Source organism: Monodelphis domestica, chromosome 5 (assembly GCF_027887165.1).
Source record: "Monodelphis domestica isolate mMonDom1 chromosome 5, mMonDom1.pri, whole genome shotgun sequence".
Lineage (NCBI taxonomy): Eukaryota > Metazoa > Chordata > Mammalia > Didelphimorphia > Didelphidae > Monodelphis > Monodelphis domestica.
In genome coordinates, this window is record NC_077231.1 from 238,239,545 (window position 1) to 238,263,476 (window position 23,932).

The 23,932-nt window shown below is 35.2% G+C and overlaps 1 protein-coding gene across 2 annotated transcripts in view; it reads right to left on the minus strand.

Annotated features, from left to right (window-relative positions):
* The window catches only part of PTPRN2 (protein tyrosine phosphatase receptor type N2), a 1,540,336-nt gene that overhangs the window by 1,350,312 nt on the left and 166,092 nt on the right, over positions 1 to 23,932 (minus strand). The gene's annotated exons all lie outside the window — the stretch shown is intronic.

A 23,932-nucleotide genomic window follows, 5' to 3' on the forward strand; every position in this document is an offset into this window, starting at 1 on the left:
CTCCTTTGTCTTATTCTTTCCAGTCTGTCTATTTTTCTTCATAAACTGAAAAATATGCCCACAATTTGAGTCTATTTTTTACAAACCATTTCTAACATCTTCAAGTCCCCAGAGAATCCATTTCCCTGATTTAAATCTTCCCTTTTATGCATTCAGGACAAAGGATAAACTTTAGTCAGTTAGTCAGTCAGTTGGTGGAGATTTACAAGCATTTATTAAGCACCTACTATGCATGTGGCACTGTGCAAGGTGCTTGGGATATCTATATCTATATTGAGAGAGAGACAGAGAGACAGAGAGACAGAGAGACAGAGAGACAGAGAGACAGAGAGACAGAGAGACAGAGAGACAGAGAGACAGAGAGACAGAGAGACAGAGAGACAGAGAGACAGAGAGACAGAGAGACAGAGAGACAGAGAGACAGAGAGACAGAGAGACAGAGAGACAGAGAGACAGAGAAGCAAATAATAGCCCCTGTTTTTAAGGAGCTCATGGTCTACACTACTGGAGACAATGTGCGAACAACCAGATACAAAGAAAATATACATAATAAGTTGAAGATAATTTTAGGAGGAAATCAATAAGGTTAAGGAGGATCAGGAAAGTTTTCCTGCAAAATATAAGATTTTAGCTAGGTAGACAGGAAATGGAGATACCCAGGGAGAGAATTCAAGGCACCTTGCACAGTCAGAGAAAACATAGTCAAGAGATGGAGTCTCTTTTGTGCAAGGAACATGAAGAAAGCCATTGTGAATAGATCAGAAAGTATATGGTTCGGGGCAGAGGTAGAAAAGACATAAGATAACTAGAAAGATAAAAGGGGACCATGCTATAGCTCTGAATGAATGAAGTGACTTTATATTTGATCCTGAAGGAGGTAGGAAGAGAGTATCTAAGGCAGATATCCTTAACCAACTTTGGTCATGGATCTGGTGAAATCTATAAATCATCTCAGAATAACATATTAAATGAATAAATAAAATAATAAGATAAATAAAATTCAGAAGATTGCAAAAGATATCAATTTTATTACAAAGATTATCAAATTTAAATTCACAGGCTGGTCCAATTATTCTGGAGAACAACTTGAAGGTATGCCCAAAGAGCTACAAAATTATGTGTACCCTTTGACTCAGAAACACTCCTACTAGGTCTAGTTCCCGAAGAGATTAAAGAAAAGGACACATATGTACAAAAATATTTATTGCAGCTCTTTTTGTGGTAATAAAATATTGGAAACTGAGGATTGTCCATTAATTGGGGAATAGCTAAAAATGTTGTGGCATATGATTGTAATGAAACATATTGTGCTATAAAAAATGAAGGGTATGATTTCACAAATACCTAGGAAGATCTGTATAAACTGATGCAAACTGAAGAGAAGCAGATTGTTGTCCATAGAAATATAGTACATTGTACACAGTAGCAAAATTGTCATGATGACTGACTGTAAAAGTCTTATTACAATTTAGAAGGATTCATGAGGCTAACCAACATCTAGAGAGAACTGATGAACTCTGAGTAAATCAAAGTATAATTTTCTCACTTTATTTTTCTGCTAATAGGGAAATATACTTTGCATGATTTCACATATATAATGGGTACCTTATTGCTTGCCTCATCAAAGCAGGGGAGGGGCTAGTAGGAGAAAATTTGAAACCCAATTTTTTAATGTTAAAAATAAGTAAATAATAATTTTTTTAAAATAAGTTTACAAATTTCAGGTTAAAAATCTTTGGTTTAGAGGCTCCATCCAAGTAAAACTAGGAGGACCAATGATGACGTGGAAGCCTCCTTGATCTTTTATCTGCATACCTGGCCTGCCCTAACACACAAAGATTCTGAGTGAGAGGGTTGGAGTCTGGTCACCCTGTTGCCATGGAGAAGTAGTAAGGCACAGGGGAAACATGAACATTGAATTTGGAATCAGAAAACCTGGATTCAGATCTTGGCTCTGTTGTTCATAGTTTGTTATTTAACCTCTTCAGGCCTCAGATCTGAAATGAAAGAGCTGGTCTAAATAACCTCTACGATCCCTTCCAACACTAAACCAATTATTCATAGATCCATGTAATTCATACATTGTCCAACATATTAATCTCACCAATAGTATTAAAAGGTAGAAGTTCTGTTGCGTTCTTAGAGCCAGAAGGGACCTTAGAAGATAGACTGGCCTTCTCCAAACTTTCCCCTCTTCCATTAGGAAACTGAGACCTAAAGAATTTCCATTAAAGTGACCATATCACAAAGCAAGTGACAGAACAGAGATGCAAAGTCAGTTTCTCTGATTCAGATTTTAGCATTCCTATATTTTTGTCCAACACTAAGTACAAAGTCATGTACACACAATACATTCTCAGTAAATATTTTTTATGAACCAAAGATACCAAAGCATAGATAAAGAAAATATCCTTTGATTGGAGTTGACTCTAGAAGAGAGTTAGTATTACAGTTAAACTCTCTGGAGGAGCCTAAAAGCAAAGGCCATAAATAAAAAAAAAATGAGAACAAAGGATGGAGAGCAAGAATAGAAGATAGAAAAGAAAAGGAAGAAAAGAGAAACAAAAATGCAGAGAGAAAATTTTTTAAAGTTGGGCCACAGAGCTAACTCTATCAAGCAGAAATTATTTCCTCATCTACAAAATGAGGTTGCTGACCAAAACAATCCCTAAGGTTCCTTTTAGCAACAATACTCCAAAACAAATGCCTGTAATATTCTATGATGCTTGGAAATACAACCCATAAACTAGCAAATAGTCATGATGATGAAAATCACATCTAAACTACACATTAGCCAGGTTTCCTACTGGTTTAGCTAAATGTTTATCTTCTATAACAGTGGTTCTCTACCATTTTTTGAGTAGGAAAACCATTAATTTGATCCATAAACATTTTGTAGATTCCCACTCAATGATGACTGCATTATTATCATCTATTATTTATGGAAATACATGACAAAAAGCCAATACAAATTCTATAATACTCATGAATGGCAATGCATGCTAGCTTTCTACTAATCACAAAGCATCTTCATATACTTCAAAAATAACAATACCTTCAGATATGAAACAAAGCAGCATACTTTTCTGGTGCTAAATAAATATCAAAATGACAATCCTCATTGAAGGCATGCATTCTTAGGTCTCCTGTCCTCACCCCCAGGGGCCCATTGTCCATTTGGGATCTAATGCTCTAAGACCTTTTTGCTACTTGCTATGAGTCCAGAAGTCTTTTCTTTTTTTTACCTCAAGGATATCCATTACCCTTGATACACTCAGTATGATTAGTTCATTTTTCTAATCCTTTGAAATGACTCTGAAGGATCCAGGGAAAATATAAGTAATGTAGACACCAAACAAGAAAGATTCCCCAATACACCATGGGGTTAAAAAAATAATAATCACAATATTTCAAGTTATTTATTATTAGTTACAAATGTTATGCATATTTCACCCAGTCAGTCAATATGCTAATTTCTCTGCTAATTGATGTGTGTTGTTTGTTCTAACATGAAGGAGGACCATATTTCATTTTTAATATCAGCCACCTACTAATAGTAATTATGACCATAAATCATCAAGAGAAAGGAAGAGACATTTTGTCTACCAGACATTTAGCACAACCTGTGCACCCTAGTGCCTTAGATACATTTCATTCTCTAAATCAGCAGTGGCTGCCACATCCCATTCCTTGGCATATGTCAGAGAGTATGTGAGAGCTTCCCTAAAACTAAAGAGCTAAATGATTCCCAGCACTTTCTCTCTAAAGTAGCAGTCAAAAACCTTCCTGCAAGTATTCTAATTTCAGCTTAGAGACATGGGGTTAAGAATTTCAGTCAGAGGTGAAATGTATAGCATTTAGATGCTATACATTTCAATTAATTAACCAAAAAAGGGCACTTAGCACAATTTTCATCATACACATATACCTATCATCCTTAGCTGGAAATCTGCTTTGATAGTGCAAGTCTGAACATAAAAGAACATTGCCATAGCATTGTCAAGTTGTCTTTCTTTTGTAAGCAAAGCCTATACACAAAAGAAATATGTAGAGTTAAGTAAAAACGCATCGTCAAATGTCATGATTTCTTAAGCAAGGACCAAGAAGATGGAGAGCAGGAGATGGCATCAATTGTAATCTTAATCATCAGCAATCATTTACTGAGAAGCTCTGCTCAAGGTTCTTGACCTTTTGTTAAATGCTCCAAAAAATACAAGAGAGCCCTTGTTCTAAAAGAGAGTATGATTTAGGTGAGAAATAGGACATGCAACAAATATTGTTAAAGAGCAATAAAAGACAGAATATTCTATACATCCACTGAATAGTATACAAAATTAATGATAAGAGAATTCAGGGCAAATAATATATCATTGAGACTGGAGACAGTAGCAAATTTCTTTAAGGATATGGAACTTAAGCTAAACCAGGAAGGAAAGTTTTGTTTGATTTCATCTTCCCCTGACTGGGATGTTGTGACCAGGAAAGTCTTTGATATATATCAGTGGATTTCAACATTTCTGTTCTCAGGGCCCCTTTACATTCTTAAAAAAATTTAAGAATCCTCCAAAGAACTTTGATGTTAATCATTTATCAATATTTATCCTTTTCAAATTTTAGATATTTTAGTATTTTGTTTTTATTATGGAAGTAGCTTTCACCTTATGATCTTCCTCAAAGAGTCTCAAGAATCCCAAGGGGCTACACTTTCAATTAATTAACCAATAAAAAGTTATTAAGCACCTCCTATTTGCCAGGCACTACGTCAAGCTTTGAGAACCATTAATATACATTATTTCATTGAATCCTTACACCAGCTCTGTGAGGTAAGCACTACAGATTATTTTTCTTCAATTTTACAGATGCAAAGTTGAATGATTTCTGGAGAGCAGACAAGTATTAATATTGGGGGCTGAATTTATTCCAAGTCAACTTCTACTGACAGTCCAGTGATTCTTTCATCAGATTTTGATATTGTTATTCAAGAGGTTTATAGTCTATGTCAGAAGGAAAACCTGATGAGAGATATACAATATGATTTTGACAAGGAGATTAGAGAAATCTTCACAGATTACTTAATACCTAAACTGATCCCTGAAAGAAAAAAAGGATTTTAGTCAACAGATGTGAGGAAGAGGTATATCCTAGGCATGAGGAAGAACCTGCACGTATTAATGAAGAGAAAAGAATGAGAAGACATCAAGAAAAGATAGCAGTTCTGTTCTGTTCAAGTATAGTGTTCAAGAAGTGGAATGGTGTGAAATGAGTCTGAACAAAAATATTGCAGTTGAATGGAAAATAGCCTTAAATATCAGACTAGAAACAACATTTTATCTAGTCTATAGGTCATAAGCAATCAAGAAGTTTTTGAGGATGACAGTGACAAGACCAAATCTATCCATTAAGATTATTTCAGATGTGTAAAGGATGGATTAGACCACAGAAAATGGAGGCAGAGAAGCCAGGTGAGACGACTTTACAATATCTTAGACTTGAGAAAAGCAGGTAATAGTTTAAGCTAGATTCATGGCAGGATATAATGGAGAGGAAGGGGTAGTTAAGACAGATGATATGGAATTATTAGAATCAATAGGACTCAGCAAGATATAGGACAGAGGCTTAGGCAGACACAAGGAATGAAATTCAAAACCTAAATATCTGCGAGTTAAGGGATAAAAGAAGAAAGACAAGGAAAGAATCACCCAGTAATTATTTCTAGGGAATAGACTCTAGAATGCATTCATAATGAAGTTTTTAAATGGTCAATATCAGATCAATCTTTGATCTGACAAGTCATCAAGGAAATTGAATTTAATTCAATAATCATTTATTATGCACATACTATGGACAATGGGGTAACTAAGAAAATAGTGATGCCATTGGAAGAAGTGGGAAGATTAGAAGACAAATGGGTTGAGAAGGGCATATGAGTTTTCTTTTAGGATATGTCAAGTTAGAGATGCCTATAGACTATCCAGAAGGAATTTCTGAACTGTTTGAACCTAAAGGAGAAGCAGCATGATTACCAATAGAACAATAATGCCAAATCCTGCCACGCCTCCATCTAGATGATTATTTTGATTCTACCGTGTCAATCATGAGGTTGTTCTGCTTCTTCTATACTCCCTGTTTTTTGAGAATGGAACTATGCAATGCACTCAGAACAAACTAGGCATGCAGAAGGCGAGCACTCTCTCTAGACCTAGTATAATGGGCAGACCAAATTTATCTTCATGGCTAGGCAACAAGGCAGTCAAAAGGGGAAATGAGGTCACTGTGTCATCAAAACATTTGACAATTTCTTCAGATTCTTTGTGGATAAAATGGATAAATACAGGTTGGATGAAAGTCAATTTGTAACTGAACAAAGGGATAATATATTTATATATATATATATATATATATATCAACTTGGAAAGACAGCTCAAAGGGCATGTTACAAGGCTCTATACTTGGTCATGCCTTGTTCACCACCATCTTTATCAATGACTGAGGAGAAGCTACAGAAGGTATGTTTATTAAATTTGTTGATGATGAAAATCGGGGGGGGGGAGGAAGGGGGAGGAACATTTTTTTCAATTTTTATTATATGCTTAATAACCACTACAACCATCACCAGAAAACATTTAAATAAACCAATTCATAAAAAAGTATGTGCAAAGCCACAAACTCCACATTGTTTATAATTGCTTTTAAAATATATAAATTATATATGTGCTAATATAAACATATCTCTGCTTTTGAGTTCCCTTTGGATTTGTTTTACTTTATTTTTTCTCTTGATTTTGTGACCATGTTTTAAATGTAATCAGAGTATGTATTATTCTTATTCTCTTTTCATTTCTTCATATATTTCCCTTATTTTCTTTATATTTCTAATATTTATCCTTTCTAATAACACAATATAATCCATTACATTCAAATATAGCAATCTATGCAGCTTTTCTCCCAATCATTGCATTTGTGTTATTTTCAGTTATTTTGTCATTACAAGCAAACCTTCTATCAATATTTTCATACATACACAGCTTTATACCCTCTCAATAATGTTCTTAAGGACTAATCCTAGTAATGACATCCCTAGGTCAATGAGCATGAATAGTTTTTTAACTCTTAATTTATATTTCCATCTTATTTTCTAAAAATAGTCATAGCTGCTCTAGCAATATAATATTAGACCTGTTTACTCCTATCAGCATTTAATTTGATCAACTAAATCCATCTGGTTCTCAGTTAACATACATTACTAGGACCATATTTAACTAGATCTGTCCTTACAGTCTGTTGCCAGGACCAAACTCTTTCCCAAACCAAGTCTTTTCAGCTGGTCATACCAAGTAGAACTTTTGTTCCAATGCCATAACCCCTCAGGAATTCAGAATTATCTCCATAGTATGATCAGTGTTAAAGTTAGATTTTTGCAGAATACTTGTGCCCTCTGAACCATTATTGTCCCACCAGAAACTGTGTTTGAATTATATAAGTATGCTCAAGCTTATGTCTATTACTAACCTCATGCAGGTGGGGGTGGGGCTTTCCAAATATGTATCATATTTAACTTATCTAAGGTTCTATTCCTTTACTTAACTTCTAAGCAAAACTTAAGAAAGATTTATCTAGTTCTAAGAGGGGAAAATTAAAGTCTTCTGCTCTTATAATTTTGTTACCAATTTTCATTTGTATTTATTCTTTCCTTTAAAAATATGGACACTATAGCACTTAGTTCATACAAGTCCAATATTAATAATGCCTCATTATCTATAGTACCCTCTCAGCATAATATAGTTATCCTTGTAATCACTTCCAATTATATCCTTTTTAGCCCCAACTCTTTCAAAGATCATGACTTCTATCCCTGACTTCTCTGGATCCAGGGAGGCACAGTATATTCTGCTCCAGCACCTCACCTTCACTCTACATACATTTCTCATTTTCAGTGTTTTTCTTATAAACAACACATTGTCAGATGTGTTTTTTAAAGTAATTTCTGTTATCCATTTTCTTTTTATGGGTGAATTCATACCATTTACACTCAATGTCATTGTTACTAGCTGTGAATTTTCATCTACTCCATTATTCATCTGTCCTCTTTCTTCCTCCTTTTATATTGTGTCCTTCCCTCAGATTATATATTTTCCTTTGACCAATACTTCTTTGATTCATACACCTTCCCCAAAACTTCCCTTGTCCTCTCTCCTCACACTTCTATTACCAAATTGGTCCACTTTTCCAAAGATTCCTCCATTGTCCCTTCCCCCTTATCTTTTAATTTTTATCTTAGTCACCTTCCAAAAATCCCTTTCTTATCCTCCCCAACTGTGCCTTCCTTCTCCTTGATTTGAGTTTGATTCTAAAATTGTTCCCCTATCTTGTCCTAAAAGTCCCTCCCTATCCCCTCCTCTTACCCTGCCTTTTGATATGTACTCCCCTCTAAGCACTGCTTCTTTCCTTCCCTTTTCTTATCCAATTGTCCTCCTTTCTCTTAACCCACCCTCCTCTCCTCCAGGGCAAAATATTCATTCCTCCTCCATATGATATTCCATCCTACTCCTGATCTACTCATCTATCATTTTGGTTCATTCTATTACATTCATCACAACCTCATGTCTACCATCCCTATGGACCCCTTGAAATACCTAGACAATGTTGCCATCCCCTGGGGCCAGAGATGACATTTTCCCATTCAGTAGTCAAACAATTTGACCATTTAAGTTTATGATTAGTTTTTCATTACCTTTATATATTTCTTATAAATCAATATTTGTGTTGAGTTCTGTGTTTTTCCCCAGGAATAGTTGAAACTCTTTTATTTCATTAAATATCCATTTTTTATACTTATCTTTGCTGGATATGTTAGTCTAAATCGTAAGCCCTATTCTTTTGCTCTATGAAATACTGTCTTGAGTTCCATGTCTTGTGTTCTTTTAATGTAGTACCTGCTAAGTCTTGTTTGACTTAGCTCCTTAGTATTATTTTTTTTACTTGTTGCTTGTAGTGTTTTCTCCTTCATCTGGAAACTCCGGAACCTAGTATGCACAGATGTTTCTGTGCATTTTCATCTTCGGATCACTTTCAGGTGGTGATCAGTGGATACTTTCAATTTCTATTTTACCTTCTGATTCTCAAATTTCTGATTTTCCTCGATGATTTCTTGGAGTATTGTGACTAGACTTTTTATTATAACTTTCTAGGAGTCTAACTATTCTTATATTGTTTCTCCATGATTTTTCAGGTCAGTTGTTTTTGTGTTTCATATCATTTCATTCTTTTATTTTGCATTATTTTTTTTGCTATTTTAGGACATTGTTAGCTTCCCCTTGTCCAGTTCTAGTTATTAATAATTTTCTTCCATGAGCATCTGGATCTCTTTTTCCATTTGGGCGATCCTTCTTTCACAATTTTCTTTATTTTCTTGGATTGTTCCTTTTTTCCTGATTTTTCCTCAAATTCTCTTTATTTGATTTTTATAATCTTTTTAAAGCTCTTCCAATAGCTGTTTTTGATCTTATGGCTATTTAATGTATTTCTTTGCTAATTTTGAAGTAGGTGCTTTTACTTCATCATCTTCAGTTTGAGCCAAGATCTTCTCTGATTCCATCAGGCTATCAATAGTTGAGTTATTTCTCCTTTACTTACCTTTTTTTATTTTAGCAGCCAGGGCAATAGACTTAATTATTGACTTTTTGATAGAGTCCCACAGTTGCTAAGGTGCTGGGCTATGTTACCTCAGGTTTCAGGATTTCTTTTGTGTGTGTGTTTGTTTTTTCCTAGGACCTATTTAGTTATACCAGTTTTTAAAATCCAGAGTCCAATGCATTTCCAGTCACCTATTCAAGCTCCAGTCTGTGATTGATCACAGGTGGTCCAAACAGATGCCACAGGTAGTTCTGGCACTACAACTTTAAGGAGCTAGTCTACATTCCCCCATGATGGCAACCAGGCACTCTCTACTCTCCTGGGAGTGACCACAGATGATGGAGCCTCAGTACCTCAGCAACCACATTCACTGGTACATCTTCCTTTCTCAATCTTCCTCTCCTACTACCATAGCCCAGGATAAAGCAGTCATCCACTCCATGCCTCTCAAACCTCCAAACCGCCCCCCCCCATTACCTAGCAACAATGCTTGAGTTTTACCCCAGGGCTTAGCATCCATAAACTCCTTGGTGTCTACTACCCCAATCCTCAGTTGTGGGCCATTGGGAGTCTCCAGAGCCAAGGCCACAAGGAGACACAAATATTCCCAGGGCCTTTTGCCTATGGACTCTCTCAGCTCCTGGGCTCAGCAAACAAGGCAAGGGATCCTCTTTCATCCAGAGGCTGTCTTGTGGATTCCATGTTGTTTGCTCTTTTCCTGCCCCTATGGCACATGAAAGTGGCACTGAGACTAAAGAAGTGAAAAACTTTCCTTCCTTGTTGTCCCTGGCAGTTCAGCTTCAATCTAGCTTCGTTTATTTCTGTAGATTTTAGTATTGATTCTGTACAGTTATTGTTGGTTGTTTGTGGGGGGTATTAGGAGGGCAAAGAATCTTCATGCCCTTCCCACAATGCTCATAACCAAAATAAAACTTTGAAATGCTTTTAGCACATTAACATGATTATTACTGAAAATAAAAATTCTAAAGGGAAAAATATAGTCCTGCATTGAGGATTCTTTTTCTCTTTTTTATACTATCAATAATAATAAGAAAAAGTTCCCACAAGTACATTTCTAAATTTAAAAAATACAAATCAGTAAAAATAATCTAGACAGTATTTTCTCTTATTGTAGTCAAAAAGAAAGAAAACTAGCCTGTAAATGCAATTCATTTTTCTTTTGATTTTCTCTTTATAACGAAAACAAAAACAAAGATAAAATTCTATTACTTGAGAGTGGTTTGTAAGTTTCAAATGAATGTCATTAAAGAAGGATCATAATCCTTATGGCTCTGGCCTACAGCTAATCAAATGTAAGCATAATGATGAACAGAAGGGCATCCCAAAACCAATATACAAGAATCCCAAATTATAAACCATATCAATTAGCTGGTGATTATTCACATTGGAAGGAATCCCAGAGTGGGAGTGAGAAAATGGAGGTTCTACTCCTGCCTCTGTAACTAATTTGCTGTGTGAGATTAAGCATGTTACTTAAACTTGGTTCCATAAGCAAAAGCTTAGATATCTGAAAATTATCTTGTTCAGTCATTTCCAACTCTTTATGACCCCATTTTGGAGTTTTCTTGGCAAAGGTCCTAGAGTGGTTTGCCATTTCCTTCTGCAGCTCATTTTTATAGCTGAGGAACTGAAACAAATAGAGCTAAGTGACCTGCCCACAGTCATATAACTAAGAAGCATCTGAGGCTGGATTCAAAATCCTGAAGATGAGTATTCCTGATTCCAAGCTCACTGTTCTATCCATTGTGTTATCTATCAAAAAATTGTTGCTCAATATTTAGAAATCATACTGGAAGTTCCAAAATTCCTGGAAGTTTACCCTTTTTAACAAGCTAGCTTAGTTTGATAGGAAATACAAGAAGAAGGAATATTTTTCTTATCCTGTACATTTAAATTATTTATTTGGTTGCTACACTAAAATACCTTCTTAACTTCCTTCTTTCCACCTCTTCCCATTAGGGAAGTCATCATATGATGAAAAGATATATGTATATATAAAACTATATCTTATTTTACTTTGAAGATGAAAGTACACAAGTCATACTTCAAATAATATTCCCATTGCTATACATGATGCTTTCCTGATTCTATTTGTTTCATTCTTCATAATTTCCATATTTTTCCAAAATTAATCTGTCATTCCTTATGGGGAAGAAGGATTCCATTACAATCATATGCCACAACTTGTTTAGCCATTCCCCAGTTGATGGACATTGCTGCAATGTCCAGTTCTTTACCACCACAAAGAGAACTGTAATAAATATTTAGACCATGTAATTTTTTTTCCTTTTTTCCATGATCACCTTAGGAAATAAACCTAATAGTGGTATTGCTGGGTGAAAAAATATATACAGTTTTAAAACTGTTTGAGCATAATTCTAAATTGCTCTCCAAAAAGGTTGAGTTACTTTATCCAAAAATTATCTGTTTATATCATATGAACATTTATCAATTGAGGAATGGAGCATATTCTTATATGTTTGACAATGTTCCCTATATATTTTAGATGACTGTATATAAATTATTTTCCAAACTTCCAGTTTCCCTTTAAACTTTTATTTTATTTTATTTTTAGAGAAAGGATTATCACCAAAAGGGTGATTAATGGATTTCTAGTAAAGAATCTATACATATGAGATAAATAGATGTAGATATGATGGTATAATTGGACTTAATAGTTCAAAGAAAAAAAGATAGACTTGGGCCTTGTATTAACCATAAGTCCATATGAGTCAATCGTACAATATTTCTACCAAAAATAAAAATGAAAAACTAATGTCATCTTGGACTGAATTAAGGAGTTTATCTCCAGAACAAGGAAAGTAATAGTCCTGTCCTACTGCTACCCACATTTGCCAAAGCAGATGTGGAATATTGCATTGGGTTCTGGGTACCACATCTAAAGAGATACTGATAAATTTCAGTATGGTCAAAGGAGGTCAGTTTGAGAAAAATCATTCCAGAAAGCCTATCATGAGAAATTACTAAAGAAATTGTAACTGTTTGGTATGAAAAAGATTAGAACCACCAAGCTGCCCTTTAGAAATGAGAGCATATTGATTTTATCTATGTTGAGTGATCAGAAGACCACTCAGCAGAAATTTCAAATGGTAAAGTCAGTTCAAAACAAGGAAGAAAAACTTTCAAATGATTAAAACTTCACAGCAATGGACTGATCTCATGAGCTACCCAGTTCAATGCCACTGAAAGTCTTCAAGCGAAGTTAGATAAGTATCTCTTAGGGTTGAAGAAGTAAATCAATTCCCTTCACATATAATACAGCAAAAGCTCAGTATCCAAGACCTATCTCCTAATACCAGCATCCTAAAGAGTGTATCATTGTGTTTGTTGTGTATATTAATGTGGAAAATCCTAAAACCCAGGAAAGAAGTAACAAAAATTACCAGGTGAAATTTGTGAAATATTCCTCCTAGAACATTATCACCATCTACCAATTCCCTCATTTTTTTGCTCATACCTTAGTTTGCAAAGACCTCTTACTAAAGGATTCATATGTATGAGACAGAGACCAAGAGAGAAAGAGAGAGAGTTCCTGTCATATTGGGGATCTTTCTCATCTATCACTCTCCTTCATTTCTCAGTGAGTTCATCAGTCATAACTAGGGAAGGATGACTAGGGCTTTTCACTAGGAGGCTAAATTTAGAGGGTGCTAACATTACTTACAATCCTTCAGCAGCACAGAAACAACATTTAGTACCTAGTTAGCAAGTATAATTCAATAAAATGGAAAGCTCCCAGCTGACAGCTAGGGTCAGCTTCCCCTGTCCCTCTCTCCATAGAATGGCAGCCTCCTCAGTAAATCAATCCATCAAAAACATTTATTAAGCATCTACTAAGTAAACACTGGCTCCATTCTTATGTTTCCTGAACATCTATCCACTCTCAGTGGGGTGGTACCTCTGCCACCTCCCTCAGCTAAGAATACACATTATTCCACTTGCCCTGGGCACAGCCCATGATACTTTCCAAGGGAGTCAAGATTCTCACTTAAGAGCTCTGAAAGCCAGTTCCTGGCTTTCTCTTCTCTCCACCTAAGACCTCAGAATTAAAGACAGCATGCCCCCCCCTCAACATCTTCATTCCTCCCTGCCAAAAACAACCTCAACTTTCCTAGCCTGTTTTTCCCCACTTCCACCTTTCCAAAGTTGGCTCTGCCAAGTTTTCTGTCCTCCTGGAAATGAGGAACTAAGTCATACAATAGGCAGAGTGCTGGACTTGGAGGGAGAAACACCTTAGTTCAAATCTCACCTTAGATACTTGTTAAGTGGCTTACTCAGGCACGCCCCTTATTCTCTCTAAGTGTCTGTTTCCCCCTCTGTAAAATGGTATGATAATAGATCTTATTTCAAAGGAATATTGTGAGGACCAAATGAAATGCATTTGTACAAGGGCTTTGCAAATCTTAAAGTACTGCATAAATGCTGTTATTACTATTATGTATAATGATACCACAGCCATGGCCACCCTCTCCAATTTCTCCTTCCCTTCCCCTCCCTCACCACCCACCATACCCCCACCACCACCACACTCTTGCCCATTCCCCCACAGAAATATTCTGCTACCATTCCTTAGTAGCATGTTATACTTTGAAGTTCACTGCATTTGGCTCTCTCATCTAATGATAGCTAATAGCTTTTCTTTAAGTCCTTTACATTATTACCTAATTTAATCCTCATGAAAACCCTGGGAAATAGGTACTATAGTAATGCCCTTTACCAGATAAGGAAATAGAGACAGAGGTGAAATGACTTGCTCAGGGTCACACAACAAGTATTTGAGATTCAGTTTGAATGGCTTCCTAACTTGAGATCTTATCTCCTATCTATCATGCCTCCTAATTTCCCCCCAAACTGGTCCAGTTCTTGGATATTGTAGGCTCCAGATCTGTCTGTCTTTGTTTTTCTCTGGCTCTATCTCTGTGTCTGTTTCTTATTCACTTCTTAGGCAACTAAGTATATTTGGATCATACTGTATAATTAGAATCTGGTCCCCAGAACTCTCTCTCCCAATATCCCTCTTTCTTTCTCACCTTATGTCCTCACATTTTGGAGATCAAGTTTATGTGTGACCCCACCTCCCCCTTCCAGCTAATGAGACTGGAAAAGCTTCTCTTTACTCAGGCTTTTTTTTCTTTTGTCTTTTTGTTTCCTCTACTTCAAGTGATTATTAATAAATCTTATAAAATATATTTGGAGTTATTGGATATTAATTTTAATCTTACAACACTCTCTCTTCCTCCAACCATATACCCCTTTCTTTGAATACTCTTGTCTCCCCATAAATAACTTCCTTCCCTCTCATGAATTTCAACTGCATTCTATCCCAGTCACTAATGGGCATAACCATGTCTTACATCTCACTTATATCCACAATGTCACTGCTTCCATCATATCAGACTATAAGGTAAACCATTTTTCTGGATTTCCATCTCTCCTTCTACCTCATTCCATGTAAATTAATTCTTCACCTTCCCTGCATATTACAGTCTCTCTCTCTCTACCTGGCTCCTCATACATCATCTCTACCCTAGATTCACTTTCCTCTCTTCACTTGACTCTATAATTAACCAGTTCCACTACATACCATACTCCACTCTTGAATTTCTTTTTCCTTTATCTCTCTTCATATTCTGCCTATTCACAATGCTAGATGTTGCCCACCACATGCCTCCTCACTTTACAAAACTAGGTCACCATGGTTCCCTGCAAATCCATGTGATCTAGTCACAACATAGTCCTCAATGTAGAACATCATAAATTTTTTGTTATTTCCTAATTTGCACTCTATCGTATCTCATATAGCAGCTGTCCCAAAACCTTCAACATCCCTTCCAATGTTCTTTTTAAACTGCAGGTAATTTGCCACTTACTTTGGAAAAAAAAAAGCAAGGCCAGCTAGCATGAGTTCTTCATCTCTCAGTGAAACACCTCAAAACCTTCACATATTTTACCCCATCCTCCTCCTTTGTTCTAGTCTCTAAGGAAGAAATAGCCCTTCTAGACAAGATTAATCCTGCTAATTGTGCCCTTGATCTCAAGCTCATACTGCAGTGTTGTCATAGAAACAGGGACCACTAAACTAAACGTAAGGACCCCTATGGGCCTACACATTGACTTAGAAAACCACTATTAACATTATTTATGGTTTATTATACTTATTTATCTTGTTAAATATTTCCAATTACATTTTAATCTGGTTCAGATCATACTTGAGTGTGTTACTGACTTCATGCAGCCCAACAGCTGCTTTGACACTTCTGCCTTACTTCATCTTCCAAGAGCCTTCACAGATCATTCTGTGTGTGTGTGTGTGTGTATTACATTCTCAATTTTTCCCATCTTTAAAGAATTCTTAACTTAATTGCTACCCTCTCAAGATTTATCATTCCATATTTCTCCTCCCTTTCACTGCCAAATTTCCAGTTCCATTTTATACTTATTGTCTCAGCTTACTCACCTCCATACTTATTTCCCATCCTGAAACTGTACTAAGTGTAATATTTCTTTCTCAGTCATCCTTCTTGTCCTAATTTTATCTTTTCATAAATTTTACTACCTTTTTCCTTCTAGATGTGAAAAGGTCCTTTCCTGGTTCTCCTTATATTTAGCTGACTTTTTCTTCTCAGCATCATATTCCAGTTCATAATTCATCTTTCACCTTCTAAGTACTGGTATCCTGTGGTGGTATCAGTGGTGGATCCACTTGCCTCTCTCTACAATCTCTTCCATAGTGAAATCTATATCAATGAAATCAATTATCAACTATATACAAATTACTTCTAAGTCTATGTACATAGCCTTAATAGCTATGCTTACTTCTTTTTTCATATTTCCAGGTGTCCACTGGAGCTCCCTACCTAGTTCTTTTGGCATCTCAAACTTAGCACATCCTTAACAGAACCCCTCTTCTCTTTTAAATCCACTGCCCCTCCAAATATTGCTTTTTCTATTGAAGATACAATTCTTCCAGTCACTCTTCTTCATAGTACCAGAATCATTCTAGATTCTTTACCTTCCATCACCAGGCAGATGCCAATTCCTATTGGTTGTAATTCCACAACTTTTTTTGCATTTTTCCCTTCTCTCTGCAAAAATGGAAACCATCCTCTCTTAGGTTCACATCACCTCTCATCTTGTCTACCACGACTCCCCCCTAATTGATCACTTCCTGCCTTTCCCCTTCTCCAATCAATCTACAAAGTTGCCAAATTTTTCTAAGACATGGATATAGCCATATTACTCCTGTTTTCAACAACCTCTAGTTTTCCTTAACCTTAATATTTTTGGAATTGATTTTTTAGCTAATGCTTTGAAATCAAGATTCATACATCTTAAAAATCAGCCTAGTGATTTTTTGGAGGGGAAAAAAGGAAGGAAAATGGTGTGCATTGTCATCCTCCTCAAGAATGACAATAATTAAATCCCACTTTTTAAATCTCTATCATTCCAGAACTTGCCCTTGGCTACAAAGGAGCTCAAATGTGGCAAAAACCCAACAGTATGCAAAAAGTAGGACACAGTTAGAGATAAATGGCCTGTGGAGTTTCAAGAAGTAGGCTGGCAAATTCGCTCAGCTTTCTGAAGCAACGACAAAATATGTAAACAGTCAATGAAAACGATGAGCCCTCTGAGCTTATTCTGACTGACCATACTCCAAAGAGGTCATGGGCTATGTTTTTATGAATTTACTACAGAAGGTAGTAATAAAAATTAGCTGAGTAAGTGTCCATCAGAGTAAATGCATTATGATATCCAGCTTTTCATTTTTAAAAATGCAGAAAAAATGAAGTAGTATGATTAAATCAAAACTTAAAAATAAGCTTATAGAGCCAAGACAGGGGATGCATGGTAATCATTGTTAGACTTAGATTTTTCTGCTTTTCATCTAAGTGGATTTATGTCATCTAAAACAATCCCTGAAAACTGACCCAGTGCCACAAGGTATTGTTAAATTTATATAGTCATTCCTAGAAAAAAAACTGTATGAGCATTCAATAACTGCTTTTAATCACATCAAGCAACAAATATTTGTTGAGTTTCTCATATGTATAGGATATTGTGGAACATATAGGACACATAGCATAAGGGATCAAATAGACATTTTTCTAAGGATGAAACACAAATTGTCAGTAAACCATTGAAAAAATGCTTAGCCCTCAAGTAATAAGGTAGAAATAAAAAATAACCATCAGGTACTACCTTTAACCTATCAATTTGCAAGATAGTTAACAAAGAGAAAGGGGGAGGGAGAGATGAAGAGAAAGAATTAAATAATGTTAGCAGAGTTATAAAGAAACAGAAACTCTTCAGGGTTATGGTTATTCAGTGCTAATGGAATCATGAGCTAAAATCTCCTTGAAGGACAATCTGGCAATATATACTAAAATAATCTCAACCTTTGGCCCAAAATATTCATTGGGAACAATAGACCTCAAGAGTGTTAAGAAAAATAAACTAGCAAAAAAGTGGTTTCTAGAATAAAAATTTCCCCAACAGAATAGTTCCTTAAGGTCAAGGATTGTCCCTGTTCTCTCTCAATCCTTTGCCTGGTCCAATACCTAGCAGAGTAAACACTTAATAAACACTTGTTAACTGAATGATTGATTGTTCAAAGATTTTCATAGCAGCATTATTTGCAAATGCAAAAGAAAAAATATAATAATCTAAATGCCCAGAAAATGAGGAATCATTTAATAAATTTTGGTGTACCAATGGAATGGAATAAGAGACATTTGCACCTAGTGGACAGAAAACTGGTTTTGGAGTCAAGGAGGTTTGGGTTCAAGTTCTGCCTGATCTTAGCAGTTCAAATTCTTTAGTTATTCTGGGCAAGTCACTTGAATTCTCTATATCCCAGGCAACTCTCTAAGACTAGAAGTTACAGATAAAGTATGTAATGGTGGTAAAGTTTTCCATTTCAGGAGGTTCCTACACAGATAAAATTATAAATACAGATCCGTGTAAAAGAATACTCTCATGCAATGAAGATCATGTATGAGACATATTGCAAAGACATGAATGAAATAAAGCAAGATGAATAAAGCAAAACCAGAAGAACAGAATATATACTAATCAGACTAATTTTAGCATTAGAAGGAAGCTTAGAGGTCAACTAATTCAACTATATGAGAGAAAAAATGAACAAAAAGAATAAGTTAAGTCTTATGATGGAAAGAAGTGAAAGATAAATGGTTGTAATATTATTTGTATTAAAAACTGATTTAAAGGTAAATAATTATAAAACAACATTAATTAGCCAACTGATTCTTAATATTAAGTTTTAATGTCAGTCAATATTTATTAATAATAATAATAGATAACATTTAGGTAGTGCCTAGTATATATCAGGGATTGTTTCCAGGCATTTTACAATTATTATCTCACTCAAGTCTACCAACAACCCTAGAATGTACATCTTATTGTTCTTTCCATTTGACAAGTGAGAAAAGTGAGGCAGAAGATAGGTCACACAAGTAGAAAACATCTGACACCAGATGTGACCTCACACTTCCTGATTTCAGGTTAAGTGTTCTCTATCCACTGCAGTACCTAGCTGCTTACTCTGCACCAAATTCTGAGCTAACCACTTGGGATGCAAATAATAATGATGATGATGATAGCACATATAGTGAATACTATGTGCCAAGTACTATGCTAAGCAATAGATATGGACAAAAAACAATCACTGATCTAATGAGAGTCAGCATGCAAATGAATATGTACAGAGTAGGCTATAGACAGGAAAAATAGGAAATATTTAACAAAAATAAGGCACTTGAATTCAGAGGAGTTGAGAAAGGCTTTTTATAAAAGGTAATTTCAGTTTTGAGTTAAAGGAAGTCAGGAAAGAAGTCATAAGGCATAATTTATGAGGAAGAACATGCCAGGCATGAGATAAAGCAAGATAACATGTCAGAAGATAAATTATTGGTTGTCCTTTAGATGAAATAGTCAGGAGTTTATTGATAGGAGCTTATGATTATGGTTTTGATAGGTTGAAGAAGCACCAAGTCCCTAAATCCTTCAGTAACATTATCTAGAGCATACAGGTGCAAGTTGAAAGAAGCTACAAAAACTAAATATAAAGCATGATCCAAGACTCTCAGAAAATTACACTCTAACTGGGAGATAGGCTACTAGTATAAAAAGATAAGTAAAGTCTGAGGTTTAACCTCACATCCTGCAAATTGGCAAAAATTACAAAAAATATTAGTAGGCAATGTTGGAGGCATTATGGGGAAAAAGGCACACTAATACATTTTTGGTAAAGTTGTTAGATAGTACAATCATCCTGGAAAGAATTGTGGAATTGTGCAAATAAAGTGGCTAAAATAACCATACCCTTTGAACCAGAGACTCCATTAGTAGGCATCAATTTAAAAAAATAATAAAGGCTCCATATACTTCAAAATATTTACAGCAGCACTTTTTTGATAGTTAAGAACTGGAAACAAAGTATATGCCTATCATTTGGGAATGTCTAAACAAATTGAGGCACATAAATGTAACAGAATATTGCTATACCTTAAGAAATGATGTACATAATGGAAACAGAGGAGGAAAGGAGGATCTTCATGATTTAATGCAAAATAAAATAAGTAGGGTCAAGAAAACTACATATACAGTAACTACAACAATGTAAATATAAAGAATAGCATTCTAAAAATCCAAAGTTGACAAAATTATAAAGATTAAGTGGGACTCAAATGAAGAGACATGAGATGATACTCCCAACCTAAGGTTCTGATGAAGTGGGAGGCCCACAAGTGTTATATATTGAAGATGTTTTCAGACTTTCTCAATGGGCTGATCAGTTGTTCTGACTTCTTTTTACTTCTAAAGTATTATTTATTACATAGGATGGCTCTTAGGAAAGGGAAAAGATGCATACATTACTATGGTGATATAAGAAAGAGAAAATATCCATTTTTAAATGTCTTAAAAATAAGTAACAGAGGAGGTGAAGGTTGTGTCATAAGAAGAAAGACAAAGGAATAGAGACATGATAAAATGGATGAAGAACTGTATTTTGAGTTAAGGGAGTTGAATTCAAATATTGGCTCCATGTAGCTTACTACCTCTGTGATCTTAGAAAGTCAAAGTGTTTCTGTGACAACAGAAGTTTTGAGAGAGACATCATGCTCTAGCAGATAGAGAAGAAAGTGAAAGATGACCTACAAAGAAAAGCAGACCACAAGAGAACAATGATCAAAAAGCCAGGGATAAAATTCAGTCTTTAAAAATTTGAATCCAACAGCTAGAAGCAAATGACTTCACAAGGCAGCAAGTCTATATAACAAAATCAAAAGAATTAAAACATTGAGGAAAATATGAAACACCTCACTGATAAAACTACAGACTTGGAAAATAGATCCAGGAGAGACAATTTAAGAATCATTGGACTACCAGAACATCATGACAAAAGAAAAAGCCTGGCTATCATTTTATAGGTAATTATCCAAGAAAACTGCCCCAACATTATTGAACAAGAGGGGAAAGTGAAGATTGAAAGAATCCACAGATCACTTCCTATACTTAATACTTAATTTTAGCAATCCAGACATATACAAATCTTGAAAATATTATAGAGTTACTCAAAAACCACTCTTATGAGCAATGTGCTTATTTTCTATGTCCTTGAGTTCAAATTAGGATTTTAACCTTATGTAATTCCAATCACTCCCCAAGGTTATACCCTGCAAGACTGACTAGTTTTTTATTGTCAATAACACTGACTTAGCATTTCTATCAGATAAAACTAATATGCCTTAGGTCAAATGAACTTCTGATTTGGGTGTTAGCTATACTAATTTTATTAGGATCCAGCTCTTGTATATTGTGATGATTACCTCATAATGTAAATTTGTCTGTCAGACCATTATTTGATTACCATTCTCTCTTCCTTCTCTTCTTGTAACCTCAATAAAAATCAGTATGCCAGGCTAAGGGGAAGATCTTTACTGCAGCACCCTATATCTCTGTGTTGCTATTCCCTCTTAAAAAAAACATTGTATATCTGGGGACAGTTACACCACTTGACAATGCCCAGGAATTTTATACCCAAATTCAAGAACTACCCGACCAAGGAAAAGATGCTATAAGCTGCTAAGAAGAAACCATTCAGATATCATGGAACCACAGTTGGGATAATATAGGACCTGGCTACATCCACACTGAAGAACAGGGAGGCATGGAATATGATATTCCAGAAAGCAAGGAAACTGGATCTACAACCAAAAATCAACTACCCAGAAAAATTAACTCTATTTTTGCAGGGGACAGTATGGTCATTTAATAAAGTATAAGACTTCCAAGCATTTCTAAAGAAAAGACCTGACTTAAACAGAAAATTTGAATCCCAAACACAGAACTCAAGAGAATCACCAAAAGGTAATTAAGAAAGGGAAAAAACAAAGAGACTTTTTAAAGGGGCCCAATAAGTTAAAATGATTTGAATTTCTATAAGAAATAAGAAAAGATGATATTGGTAACTCTTAAAATTGTTATCATCAGGCTAAAAGAAGCATACTTGGAGGAAACAGTTGAAAACTGTGTAGGATGAAATGTCATACACACACACACACACACACACACACACAAACTAGGGGTAAAGAAAGAGGCTAATACTAAGAGGAAATGGGAAAAGAAATAAAGGTTGGAGAAAGTCTCCAAGAAAATTTTAAAGGGTCAAAAAGGTTCAAATGGAAGGAAAACTTCCAACTTCAAATACAGTCATCAACAACAACATCAACATTATCACCATCACCATCATCATCAACAATATCATCATCAACATCAATATCAACATCTAACTATCCATCTTTTCCTGACCATGAAAAGATTGTTGCTGGGTATCTTAACCTAATAGCATACAATGCAAAGTACTCAATGAAAGCCAAAAGACCTAAACTCTAGGCTTGAGTGTCACTATGTGTCCTTTGGGGGTGAAAAGAAAGCCTTCTTTTTCCTAAATCCAATTTTCTCATTTATGTATGAGTGAAGCTTACCTGGATTCTGCATTAAGTTAATCAATTAAATCAAAGAATAAACCAGGTGTAAACAAGAAGAAAAAAAAAGACATACTTCAAATCCTATGTTCTAAAAAGACTTTTCCCAGCTCCCCACTCCTACTGCTTGTGCCATCCATCTGCACATTAGACTGCATATATCCTTTAGGCATGTAACTGTTTGAATATTAACTCTGCCCTTAGATTGTGAATTCCTTGAAGTCAGAGATCTTGTTTTTGCTTTTTCTCTGTGTTCCCAGGGCTTAGCACATTGCCTGGTACACAGTGAATCCTTAATAAAATCTTAATGATGTCTAGCCAACTGACTATAACTGGTAGTCAAGGATTAGAACTGAATTTTATTTTCACATTTTTACTTTAAATAATTACCCCTATTTAAAATGTTGAGTAGGCTTTTGCAGTGCTATGTAAACACATATACTCATAGCTATATATACATATGTACATGTATATAGAATATATTTGTAAACATATATATGTATATATATATGTATATATACACATTTCTTTAAACTCTTACTAAAATACATGAATATGCCAATAACAATTAGCAATGGTGGACAAAACACAGAAGACATAAAAATTTTAGACCTGTACCTCTTACAAGAAGGTTTAGGGTGCAACTGGTTGTCCAGGTGGAATGAGAGCCAGGCCTAGATATGGAATGTTCCAGGTTCAAAATTGACCTCAGATACTTCCTAGACATATGACCCTGGGCAAATCAGTGGATGCCCATTGCCGAGCCCTCACCCCTCTTCTTCCTTGGAACCAGTATACAGTATTGATTCTAAAATGGAAGGGAAGGGTTTTAAAAAATGGAATGGAGGTTTATTCAGATTGATTTGATCTAGAAATGAGTTGACTGGTATTGTTCAAATATATTCTTTCAAGGTTTCTAAAGTATCTGGACTTGGTTTAGAAATTCTGCTTCTAGTCTCAATATGGGATGCTATAGGGAAATGAAAATTTTAATATCCAAACACCATTTCTTCAAAGTTTTGAAAAGTTTTACTCATAGTATTTTATGTGTTGAGATTACTTTAGGTATAAATATTCAATAAGCAAATTTATTTGGTTGTGTTGCTATTTGATTTAAGTTTTTAATGAAACATTTAATTAAAACAAACTAAAAGTTAGAGTTAGTTACAAGTGTCAGTAAACAAAAATATACTGAGAATCCCCAGGATCCATAGCACCATATTTGATGCCATTAGTGCAAAAGTTTAAAA